The following is a 12,209-nucleotide window of genomic DNA, read 5'->3' as shown; positions in this document are numbered from 1 at the left end:
ATGCTCCAACACTGGGAGTTTTTAAGAAGAGACTGGACAACCATTAGTCTGAAATAATATAGGGTTTCCTGCCTGAGCAGGGGGTTGGACTAGAAGATCTCTAAGGTCCCTTCCAACTCTGTTATTCTGTTATCTTCTCATTGTCTGGTTTGCCTGTGGTCACCAAGAGCTTGATTCATTATCGTGTGTTCTTTTCCGGTTTCCCACCCTTACTGAAATATAAGCAAATTGTATGTTCTTTGATTAGCAAGAGGATAAGTCATGGGAAGACCATGTAACTAGTAGAAAGATATCTCAGAGAAAGATTCTCCTTTATCCCCGCTACCAATTCTCATTCAGTTTCAGAAAAGAACTTTTTAAAGACTTCTTTCAAGGGAAAAAGCAAATTTTTACTCAAGAGAAGAGATGCTCCTACACTAACTGGCAAGGGATGCATGTGAATGTTTTACCTTTCGTTCAAACGTTTCAACCTTCCTAGCTTCTTATATTTCTATTGAGCACCAAGGGAACATATAATGAGGGGATTCCTCCCATTGAGTTTTCTCAGATTAGGAAGTGAGAGCAGCCAAGGAAGTTCTTGGAGGGTTGGAGGAAGCAGAGCAGAAGACCATAAGAAAATTACTCCATCACTGCCAATAATAAAGTAAGCTCAGTAGCACCACCAAGAGAATTCAGAAGCATCTTAAGAATGAAGTTGAAAAACAGAAGCCACATTTGCATTAGGGATGTTTTGTTGCATTTGTTTGTTTGTTTTGAGACCTTCCAAGAAGATTTTGGGACAGCTGCATAAAGAAGTAGGAACTAATTTGTGTGACCATTCATTGTCAAACTATGGTTAGTGTATCATCAAGACTTGTCATAGAGGTAAAAGAAAACTTAAAGATACAACACTACAACGAGAACCAAGCTGAATCAGACTAAAGGCCCATCTAGTTTTTACAGTGGCATATCTTCTTTTATTTCTGGAATGGAGTCATGTTCTTGTTTTTTGTTTTTTATGGCTTAAATTCAGACATGACTAAAATATTTGGAATTCAGATGAAAATTTCTAAGAGTTCTTTCCTTTTTATTAAATCTCTAACAGCAGAGCTGTTTGGTAGCCTTTTACTACTGAGAAGTTAAGGACTCCTTATTGCAACAGACCTTTTGTAACATATAATGACTAGGTTAGATGGTTTTTATTGAAATGTATACTTTAATCATATATATATTCTTAAGTTTTCTTAAGTTTTCATGGGTACTTACATGTATGGCATTCGGCTTTGCTCGGGTATTTTCCCACGTCATAGTAGCTGTGCTTTTAATGTTGTAGCGACGTTTCAGCAGAATCTCATCTGCCATCATCAGGCTTCTTACAAGCCTGATGATGGCAGATGAGATTCTGCTGAAACGTCGCTACAACTTTAAAAGCACAGCTACTATGACGTGGGAAAATACTTGAACAAAGCCGAATGCCATATATATATATTTTCTGAGGTTCTCGCGGGTATTTGTTTGTGGATCTTTGGTTATTCGGTTTTGTCCCGCATAAGATTGGAAGTATCTAGGCAACTCTGAGAAGCACAGAGCAGAAGACACAAGCCTGAAGATGATGAATGAGACTTCATCGAAACGTTGCCTAGATACTTCCAATCTTATGCGGGAGAAAACCCGAATAACCAAAGATAGATAGATAGATAGATAGATAGATAGATAGATAGATAGATAGATAGATAGATAGATAGATAGATAGTATTCAGCTTTGTTCGGGTATTTTCCCACGTCACTGTAGTTGTGCTTTTAAAGTTGTAACAATGTTTCGGCAGAATCTCATCTGTCATCATCAGGCTTCTGTATTGTGTTCGTATGAGAGTCAGACTTTTACAAAATATTATAAATATATATATATTGAAGGGCTTCTATTCTATTATCAGTGTAAAATTGCAATCTCTCCTCTTCCCACTCTAAAACTGTATACTTACAACTAGATTTGTTTAAGATGAGGCATGTCCAACACATGGCCCAATGGTCACATGAGGCCCTAGACAGATAGTAATGCAGCCCCACAAGAAAATAAATATTTAAACAAATGAAGATTTTATTTATATACATCAACTGTATTATATATTTTATATGTGGCACAAGACAACTCCTCGTCATTCAGTATGGTCCAGGCAAGCCAAAAAGTTGGGACAATCATGGTTTAGGTGTTAATATTTGGAGTTAATAAAGTTCCCAGAATTAGAATTATAAGCAGCTAGCTAAGAATTAAGGTGATTAAAATAATGGTGATTGCTAAGATTTATGCCACTGTATATCTTACTTTAACATTGAATCAGAGTTCCCATTTGAATACTCATTCTCCCCTTTTGGTAGGATTCTTTGGGAGCTCTTTGCTGTCATTTTAAAAATTATTTTAATTTCCCATTTTATTTCCTCTGAAAATTTAGCTTCCTCACTGTTCATTCTTAACTCCTGGATGAACAAGATATGAAACACTCATCCTAATAAATACTATTGTTATTCGATTGTGAGAACTATTCATTCATTTCCAGTCTTTGATTAACAACTAGTTCAGTAATTACCAGATGTTTCAAGTGATTCTTTTGGTTTCTGTTGCCTATGCTGTAAATCCTTCCCTAGGTACTCAGCAAGTTTCTCTGCCACCCAGGCCATTAAATTAGATTCTTTTGATTTTTTTTTTTAAATGAAAATTGGCAGGTACAAGACATTCCTTCATCCTTCAGTTGACAAATGTGTTTTTGCCCCAGATAAACCAATTGGCATTCTTAGTAAGGAAAATTGGTGTTTGGTTGCGATTTTGAAAAGGAAAAATAAGAAAGTCAGTTGGAATGATAAAAAACACCCAGGGATACTAGAAGATTTGGTGAGTGAGGAGCAATATGATAATCGTGACAACCATGGTGGAAACAGCCTCACCATTGATGGGAATGGTGCAGTGGTGGGATTCAAATATTTTTACTACCAGTTCTATGGGCATGGTTTGGTGGACGTGCCTTGGTGGGCATGGCAGGGAAAGGATAGTGCAAAATCTCCATTCCCACCCCACTCCTGGGGGAAGGTTACTGCAAAATCCCACCCCACAAACCTGCTTTCCAGCTCCGTTCTCCTGTGCAGGGCAACAAAAGAAGATCCAGCTAATCAGCTCGGACTCAGGAGGCAGATAATAGATGGAGGCGGGGCCAGTCAGAGGTGGTATTTATCGGTTCTCTGAACTACTCAAAATTTCCGCTACTGGTTCTCCAGAACCTGCTGAATACCATCTCTGGAATGGTGTTATTATGGTAGTGATTTTGTGATAATTTCAAGCAACCTTTCAACAAAGTTTTTAAAAATTTATGAAGCTTTTTTTTCTCATGTCATTTAGGACCACTTTCATCAACCTTAGCCCAAAGATTAAGGATGATATTTCCTGTTATTATCCATATCATGTAGTCTGATTTTTCAAAAGATTACCACATCTCTGACAGGAGAATATTAATTGACATACATCCAGAAAAATTGTGATAATAAGTGGTAACTCTCCCTGGTAAGCTTTTATGTGGTATACTGAAAATTTTTGAAACTAGTGTTGTCCAAATATGGATTTCCAAATTTTTAGCTGGATTACTTTGTGAAACTTTATGAATATTGATTGATTAACAACTGGAATTAACTCTTCATTCAGAAAGATTTCATAAGAAACTTGTGTAACGTGTATTTTATCTCTTTATATTTTTAATTTAACACTGGAACCCTTGCCAGCTTTATTAAATAGACAAAATAATGATTAGCATAAGAAAAGTAGTGTTAAACACAAAATAGCATTTGCCACTTATATATTATTCCACACTGATCTTTTGGAACAATTCTATAATTTTTCAGATAATTTAATAGCTTGAAGACATATACTTCCTATAAACACTAGTTTCTATAAAAATTGGTATAAATTGGGTTTTCACCTATTGCTTGAATTCTCTTAAATATCTGGGAAAAAGAATTTTAAGGAAATATTTCATTTCTGTATATAAATGTATCACATTTCTTAAGATATGTATTCAAAACAAATGTACATTTTTCTAAGCAATTATTCACCATCTCATTCATGGATCTCTGAATGACCAATCTTTTTTTTAAAAAAAAACACATCATTTTACTAATCACATTTAATTAACCTAACAGATGTTTTATTCTCATGGATTATCAAACAATTTTTTTCCCAGAACTCATGCCTGGTTCTTCCATTATCACCACAAATTAGTATGCAGTTATCATCAACCTATGGATTCCTGTTTTCATACACACCTACAACCGAGATAGCTTCAGTTCAATTTTATGTAAGCAGCCTATAATTACTTTGGAGATTGAAGCATCATAAACATTTATTAAACAAATAACTTCATGACATCCATTTTAATTTTTTTCATTCAGAATTAAAACTGTAACTTCGTTTCTTTGTATATACTCCTCAATTATGCTCCATAGCATGAGGCATCCGTATCCAAGCCATTATATCCTTCCCCACTTTGTCTTCCTTCATAGATGGGCAAAGTAATGTACTTTTCATTTATTTTATTTTAATTAATTCATAATCCATACATTTACTTTCTTACATTTAAAGTTACAATTCTCCCTATGCCCTGAGCTCATAGCTTTTGATTTATAAATCCTTCTATTTCCCACCATCCAGTCAGAACTGAAAAAGCTTCTTGGATAAGAAGTGAAACATCTTCAAAGAAAAACCAGAAAGCCCAGTTGCCTCGTGAAAATAACCATGAGATAACCATGACCTGGATGACTGAGAATCTCCATAGACATTCGGGATGAAAGTGATACATATATTCAAAACTGTACAAATCAATCTTCAATGACAGAACACGATGCATAGGAAAGCCCTTAGCTGCATGTGTTCTGGGAAAGGGCAGTGGTCAGCACAGGTCAGAGTTAGGTTCCACACTGGACTTTCCTTGTCTTTTGTTGCAAATTCATAGGTTGGTTTGACTCGGTGTATTTTGCTGTAAATGAAAATGTATTGATTTTATACTTGATTTTATAAAACAACATGCCACATGATTTTGGTTTCATGTGCTTTGTAGATCCAGTCAGTAATGTATCAAATAAACATGGAATTGTAGGACGGAGTCATAATATTAGGTGTCTGTTGAGACCATCAGTCCTAGAATGCCCAACCAACAAGTCAGTGTCTTCAGATCAGAAGACACCTATCAGAATTAGGTCAGGTGTAATTGCATCCTAATGTCACTCTAGATCTGGGTAACATAGGAGTCCTGGTGGCTCAGTGGCTAGAATGCAGTACAGCAGGGTGACTCTGCCCAGTGCCAGGAGTTTGATCCTGATTGGTTTAAGGTGGACTCAGCCTTCCATCCCTACAAGGTCAGTTAAATGAGAACTGAAAACATTGGGGGCAATATGTTGGCCCTATAAACTGTTTAGAGCAGCGGTCCCCAAATTTTGTGGCTTGGCAGCCTGGCTAGGGAAGGACAGGCTGCCTTTTGCATGAGTGGAGCTTGGTGCACACATGCATGCCAGCCCACCTACCTCTTATACTGTCTGGTTTCGAATAGACCTTGGTTTGGTAGTGGGCCGCAGGGACCCCTGGCTTAGAGAATGCTGTAATGCTATGAAGCAGTATCTAAGTGGTAGTCTAAGTGCTTACTGGTATTGCTACCTTGTCCTGCCAGACTAAACTCCAGACCATAATGGCTTCCAAAAGCCCTTGATTTGTGGCAGTGTCATAGACATCCAAATTTCTACAGCCCAGTTCTTGTAGCTCCAATTACCTAGTTATCTCCTTGGACTTTAGATAAAAAATAACAGATGATAGCAGCCTCAAAAGAGGGAATGTATAATTGTATAGTGTCTCTTTTTTATTTATTTTTGAAAGTCACATACTGAAGGGTCATGACTGAAGGGATGAAGAGGACAAAAAGTAGATGGGAAAAATTAACCTCACTCCCACCATATTTGTGGTTGGAGTTAATCATCCTCCAGTTCTAGGATGAAACAGCTGGCTTTGCTTAAACTTGAAAAAAGCAAATTTAGGAGGAGATGATAGTTATCTTCAAATATGTAAAATATGGAATGGAGTTCTCTGTTGCTTCAAAAATTTGCTAGTTTGATAGTAGAATGGCAGTCTATAAATTGTAAATTTGGTACTGATATTAAGCATATATTTCTCTTGTTTTAATTTTTCACATAGTTCTCATTTTGCGTCAGGCTCAAACGCTGTGGTACTATGCATACAGTACTTATTTAGAAGTGAATCCAACAGAGAAACTTCATTCCAAATCTCTTATTCTTAGGGATTTCTCTTGTGGATATCAATCATATCCATGTTTATGTACAAGGAAGCCTTGTTATGTTCAACAAGTCCACTTGCAGATAATGAACATTTTATTGCAATCTAAGGTTTTATTATTAGGCTTACTTAAGGATAGTAGCTAATCCATATTTTGTATTTATGTATGTATATATTTAGAAGTGTGAATTATTAATGGCAGATTTATAAATATGTTGAATTAACAAAACTTTCAGACAGAAGAATTTAAATGTGTCAGTCACTGTGTGTTTCCTGATTGGGCAATTCATCTCCATACATGTGGGGATGGGAATCAGGGTCAAAAGCCTGTGTGGGGAACCTTGCTTAGTTTTGTGTTCAGTCAGAAATTGTGAGAGAAAAGTGCTGGGCTTAGTGCTTTAGAGCTAGACTTAGTGACAGCTGATGGTGCACCCTGAAGAAGGAAGGGAAGGTACACTGGAGATTGGCAAATTAGTCAGTTATATAATTAGAATGTTCTGCTTATATTCAGTTCAGTTTTTAGCATCTATCTTCTTTCTAATGTTTTCTCAGTCTAAAAAAAAACTAGTGCTTCTTCCCAAGAGTTTTGTTTACACACAATAATTAATTGAATCATGGTTTACTAAATTAGCTCAGATCATCTGTGTTGATTGTGCCATAAAATGAACACACTATCTGGGTTTGCATATCATTTCCTTCTAGAAGATTTATAGCACCCCCAGAACTGCCTGGCCACCCTCTTTTTTAACCCATTCACATGACACTGATCGTACTTGCCTCTAGACTGGTTGTCAAACTCACATTGTCATGGCAGCATCACATGACTTATCAGGACTTTCCCCCCACCCCTTCGCTAGATCAGGCATTGGCATGGCCAGCTCATGACGCATCCAGCTTGCAGCCCAAGAGTCTGACAGCCCTACTCTAGACAATTTACTCTTATGTAGACAAGCTATTATATCTGAGTTGCCAAATTGCCACCAGATGGCTACAAAATAACACGCAATTCTCTTTAACATATTGCCACCATCTAGTAGTCATTTGGATATTTGAAACTCAAAGTGGTAACTCCAATTATAACTACATTGTGATCTAGACACAAAATTCAGCAATGCTCTTTTTTCAATTGTTTAATAGGAGTATATAGAAAACATTATTTCATCAATACCCTGTCCTGAAGCAACCAAAACAAACAAACATCTTCTTACCTGCATTTCACTTGGATAAGAAATCAAGAAAATTGCTAGCATGCCTTCATGTGTGTGGCTTCTCATATGCTACACATCTAACCATTTCAATCAGAGGAAATAGCCTGGTACCCCAGCTAAAAATCCTCCTTATGCATGTGGTATGATATGCCATCAATGTTGGTACCAACTATGTCTCTAGCTATGTTTATAGGCTTTACAGTGAGGGGAGATGGGTTGACAAGCATGTATGCTTTTAAGCTGCAGGAACTAGAACTCATTGTATGAGCATTTCTGTAAGACCATTGCTTCCATCCAGCTGCAGTTAACAAAATTTCTTAACACAGCACAAAAGGAAAACTAAAAATCAAACAGGCTTACATGTTGCAACTTTACTCATTCCTGCAGGAAACTGACACAACCCTTGACAAGTTAATCTTTTCCTAAATCAAGACAGCTTTCCACTTAAAGGACTTTCTAAACCAGGGGTATCAAACTCATGTTGTCACAGTGTCGTCACGTGATGTATTGCGACTTTTTTTCCCTTTGCTAAACTGGATGGGGGCGGGGGCATCACATGACGCATCCAGCCCATGGGCCATGAATTTGACACCCCTATTTTAAGTTCCCAACTGAGAGGGAGGGTGAGACAAGAATCTGATTTGCCCACAAATTCTGCAGAATATCATCCTTTTACAAAATAATATCTCTTTTTTGCAATCTGGAAAAATTGAACTGGAAATACATCACATGCAGTGTATAATTAACTTCTTCCTCCTCATTATAATAAATGAAAAAATTATCAATCACTAATCAAACTGGGTCATAGATTTGAAAAAAAAACATAGGAACAGATAAATTTTATTTCATCACTGTTGATTAAAAAAAATTTAAGTAGACTTGGTACATGTTGACACATTACAAAATATACATTTAACTTCTTTCCCTCTCCCATTTTTATAAGGCATGTTTTGATTTCAAAAAAACTATTTTGTAGGATTTCATATCCTTGTGCATTATTTATAAAATTATAAACAGGGACCTCTATATCTCTGTATTTAAGAAACCAGATTACCTAATATATTACAGTTTGACAGTTAATAATTGCTATTTCCAAGCTTCAGGCAGGAAGCATATTAAAAGTGTGGAGTATAGAGAATTATTGTTATGGTTATATCCTGACTTAAGAATTCTAGATGCTCAACTTCTACATTGACTTAAATTGAATATTTTATTTGGCCAAGTGTGATTAGACACACACGATCATCTGTCTATCTATACTTTTATATTGATATAAAATTTTATCTTATTCTAGTATGGATTGAAAATATGCCCTGTAGTATGTATTCAGACAAAAAAAATGGGAAAAAGTCCCATGAAGGGGAGCCACACCTGACAAGTTATACTTGGCTAACTAAATCTTACAATAGTAATCAGACTTTGGAATTCCCAACACTAGTCTAATACCCGCTTCCTCAATTTAGAGTGACTAACAGATTAGACTGTGCATCCAGAATCCAAACTGAGTTTTCAAACACAGATATGGACATTCTTGATGCAGTAAAAGATAACTTGGCAGAAACATTTTGGAACAATTAAATTCTTTCAATTTGTCTCAGTATTTAATGATACAAAACAGCACAGTCTTCCATAGTTAGGAAGACTATCCCATTAGCAGACCTATAGTTGATTAATAACATTCAGATGTTAGAAATGATGACTATAGGCTTCCAAAATAACTTGGAGGAAGTGAACATAAAGGTCGACTTAAAAATGAACCTCCAAAGCACCATTCAGTGCTCCAACCTAGCTTTCCCCCACGTGATGACCTTTAAATATGTTGGACCTCAACTCTATAATTCCTGTCTGATATAACTATTGAGATTATCACTAATCTGGTAAGATTAACTGCTTCTCAAATAAGCCTGATGCAATCTTATTTATCAAGCAGTCATTCTGTTATTTCTAAAGTTTGTAAACAAGGTCGATCAAGCATCACACTATTAGGGAGAAAATTGAAGACATTATATATATATATATGTGTGTGTGTGTGTGTGTGTGTGTGTGTGTGTGTGTGTGTTCTGGACGAACACAATACAGAAGCCTGATGATGGCAGATGAGATTCTGCCGAAACGTTGCTACAACTTTAAAAGCACAACTACAATGACGTGGGAAAATACCCGAACAAAGCTGAATACCATACATATAAGTACCCGCAAAAACTTAAGAAAACAAATATATATATAATAAACAACTGCTGGGAAGAAAACTGACATTCTTTCTGCTAATTTTACCAATAACAATATAAGAGGCATACAAGAATTCTAGTCCAGGTGTTCTTCACTCACCTGCACTAATAGATACCTACTATTTAAAGCTACAGTCTCCTTTTTTTGCTCATTGATATGACTTTTATGTACCTATGCTGTATCTAGACATCCCAAGGAAATAGAAAATGAGGAGTCAGGACTAAAACATTCGAGAGAGACAAGAGGAGGGTCCAGGGCTGGATTTCTCTCTGTCTGACAGAAAATAATTACTGTAACATTCTTCAGGCTGACCAGTTTTCTCAGTGGAATAAAGTTTTGGCCTCTGAACTTCCACATGCAATACGAACTGGTTATCCCCAAACTAACTCAGATGTCATTTCAGGAAGAACATAATTATAGTTCAGATAAAATGACATCATCATAACCACCCTAATTTCCAATAGCATTTCATCATGTGAACTCCCACCTGCAGTCTGAAACCTAGACACAAGTTTATTACGGTATGATTCACAATCAGAAGCTTCCAAATAGAAGTGATTAAGCCTCCTGGAGCAGGGATATCTTTCTTTTTCGTGGTTCTCCTAAACTTCCCTTTAATGCATGCACACCTGCATACATCAACCATATGAAAACAATGAATCAGACCCAAATGATAGAAGGGTTTTGTATGAAATTATATATAGCCATAGCCATTTTTACTACAGTAGGTTTTTTTTTAATGTAGGACATATTGTACACTGCTAAAGCAGCTCAACAGTGCCCCCTGGAGTGCCTGACAATTTCCTGGGAATCAGGCCAAATCCCACACTTTGTGGCAGAGAATGTATATTTGTAATTTCAGCTCTATTTTAAAAGGGCCTACTTTATTGAAAGAGCACTGCTCCTTTAAACGTTTTGTTTCTGGTTGCTTAGAAGGTGGATTTCAGCAGCAAAGTGATACTCTAGTTTATTTGACCAGACCACAGGCATCAGAAGTAGAGATTAGTACACAAAACATTGTTGGATAGCAGAAGATATTGGAAAGAACAAATACCGGTCTTTGTTAAGAATGTGGCTTTCTTTGATCCAAGAGTCCCATAAGTATGTAAAGCTGCTCCGTTTATCTCTTGAAAGGATGTGAATCAAGAGTACAAAGATTCTTTATTTCAAACTATCCTTTTCCCAAGGAAAGTTGTATTTGCTGCTTTTCTAATTTAGGAAGGAAGAAGAGCAAAGTTTTTCTTCACTAACATTCTACATCTGATCCAGCAAGGTTTTTCTGATATTTTAAATCACAGTTAAAATTAGCTGTTTAGGTTTTGAACGAAAACTTAAATTATGAGTAACTGAAATCAGAATCTGATGTTCCCATTTGACTTCCTTTCTCTATGCTGGAGGAAGAGATGAAAACTTATAGGAGGGTAGGATTAAGCTTATCATCATAAATCATGTTTAATTATTTTAATTCCTTTTTTTGATGAAAGAAGACATGAAGGAATGCAGAATTCTTTAAAAAAATGAACAAAACAAATAACACAGACACCTAAAATAAAACTTGCAAGAAGGCATTCAGTGTAGTCTCTCTCTCTCTCTCTCTCTGTGTGTGTGTGTGTGTGTGTGTGTGTGTTTGTATGGATTGGCCTACAGATATCACACCAGCCAAAGAAAAAGCTGGTTATGTTTCTCTGCAGATTTCTACAAAATCTCTTGAAATTTAAAATACAGTGATAAAATTATATACATTAAAATAGTATAATATAAACAAAGAAAAACCAAACTAAATCTTCCTTTCCTATCAAACACAGGGAAAATGTGTTCTGGCATTTGTAGCATATGAATGCTAAACTCCTCCAACATAAGCAACCTTTAAATAAATGGTACAATTCACCATTTATTCTCCAAATATTTGTTTTAAAGCTGCAAGTGTGTCTGATGCCACTTGAATGCACGTACTCTGCCCTAAATGGAAAGGCCCTTCTTACATTATCATTGCAAAATCAGGATCACTACACTAAGGAGAAAAGAGTATACAATTTAAAGCAGAAAAGGGGAAACCAAGACTGCTATAACTTACATACCAAGATTGCCCTTTCCCCCAAAACTGAATCATATAGGCATTGGGAGGAACTATCTCAAAAACAGAAAATGTACTATTTCTTTGCTTGGCACCATATAACTCTATTACTACCACCACCAAAGTAGAAAGAACATCAAAACATGAGCGTAGACAAGATTTTTGTTAAGAGCTTTTTGCAACATGTTGCCACTGTGGATGCATGCAGGTTAATTAAGAGATAATTACTTCCATTTTTTTTTCTAAAGTTCTGAGTTTAAAAAGGTTTCCTTTTTATCTTAGATTTTTGTGGTACTGTGGCTTCCAAGCTTGATTACTCATTCACCCACCCACCCCCGCGTAATTGCTTATTTAGGAGATAGAGATGACAGCAACCATTCTACACCCCTAATATAAGCAT

Source organism: Pseudonaja textilis, chromosome 4 (genome assembly GCF_049901715.1).
Source record: "Pseudonaja textilis isolate UNSWEBS1 chromosome 4, rPseTex1.2, whole genome shotgun sequence".
Lineage (NCBI taxonomy): Eukaryota > Metazoa > Chordata > Lepidosauria > Squamata > Elapidae > Pseudonaja > Pseudonaja textilis.
This window is presented reverse-complemented; position numbering follows the sequence as displayed.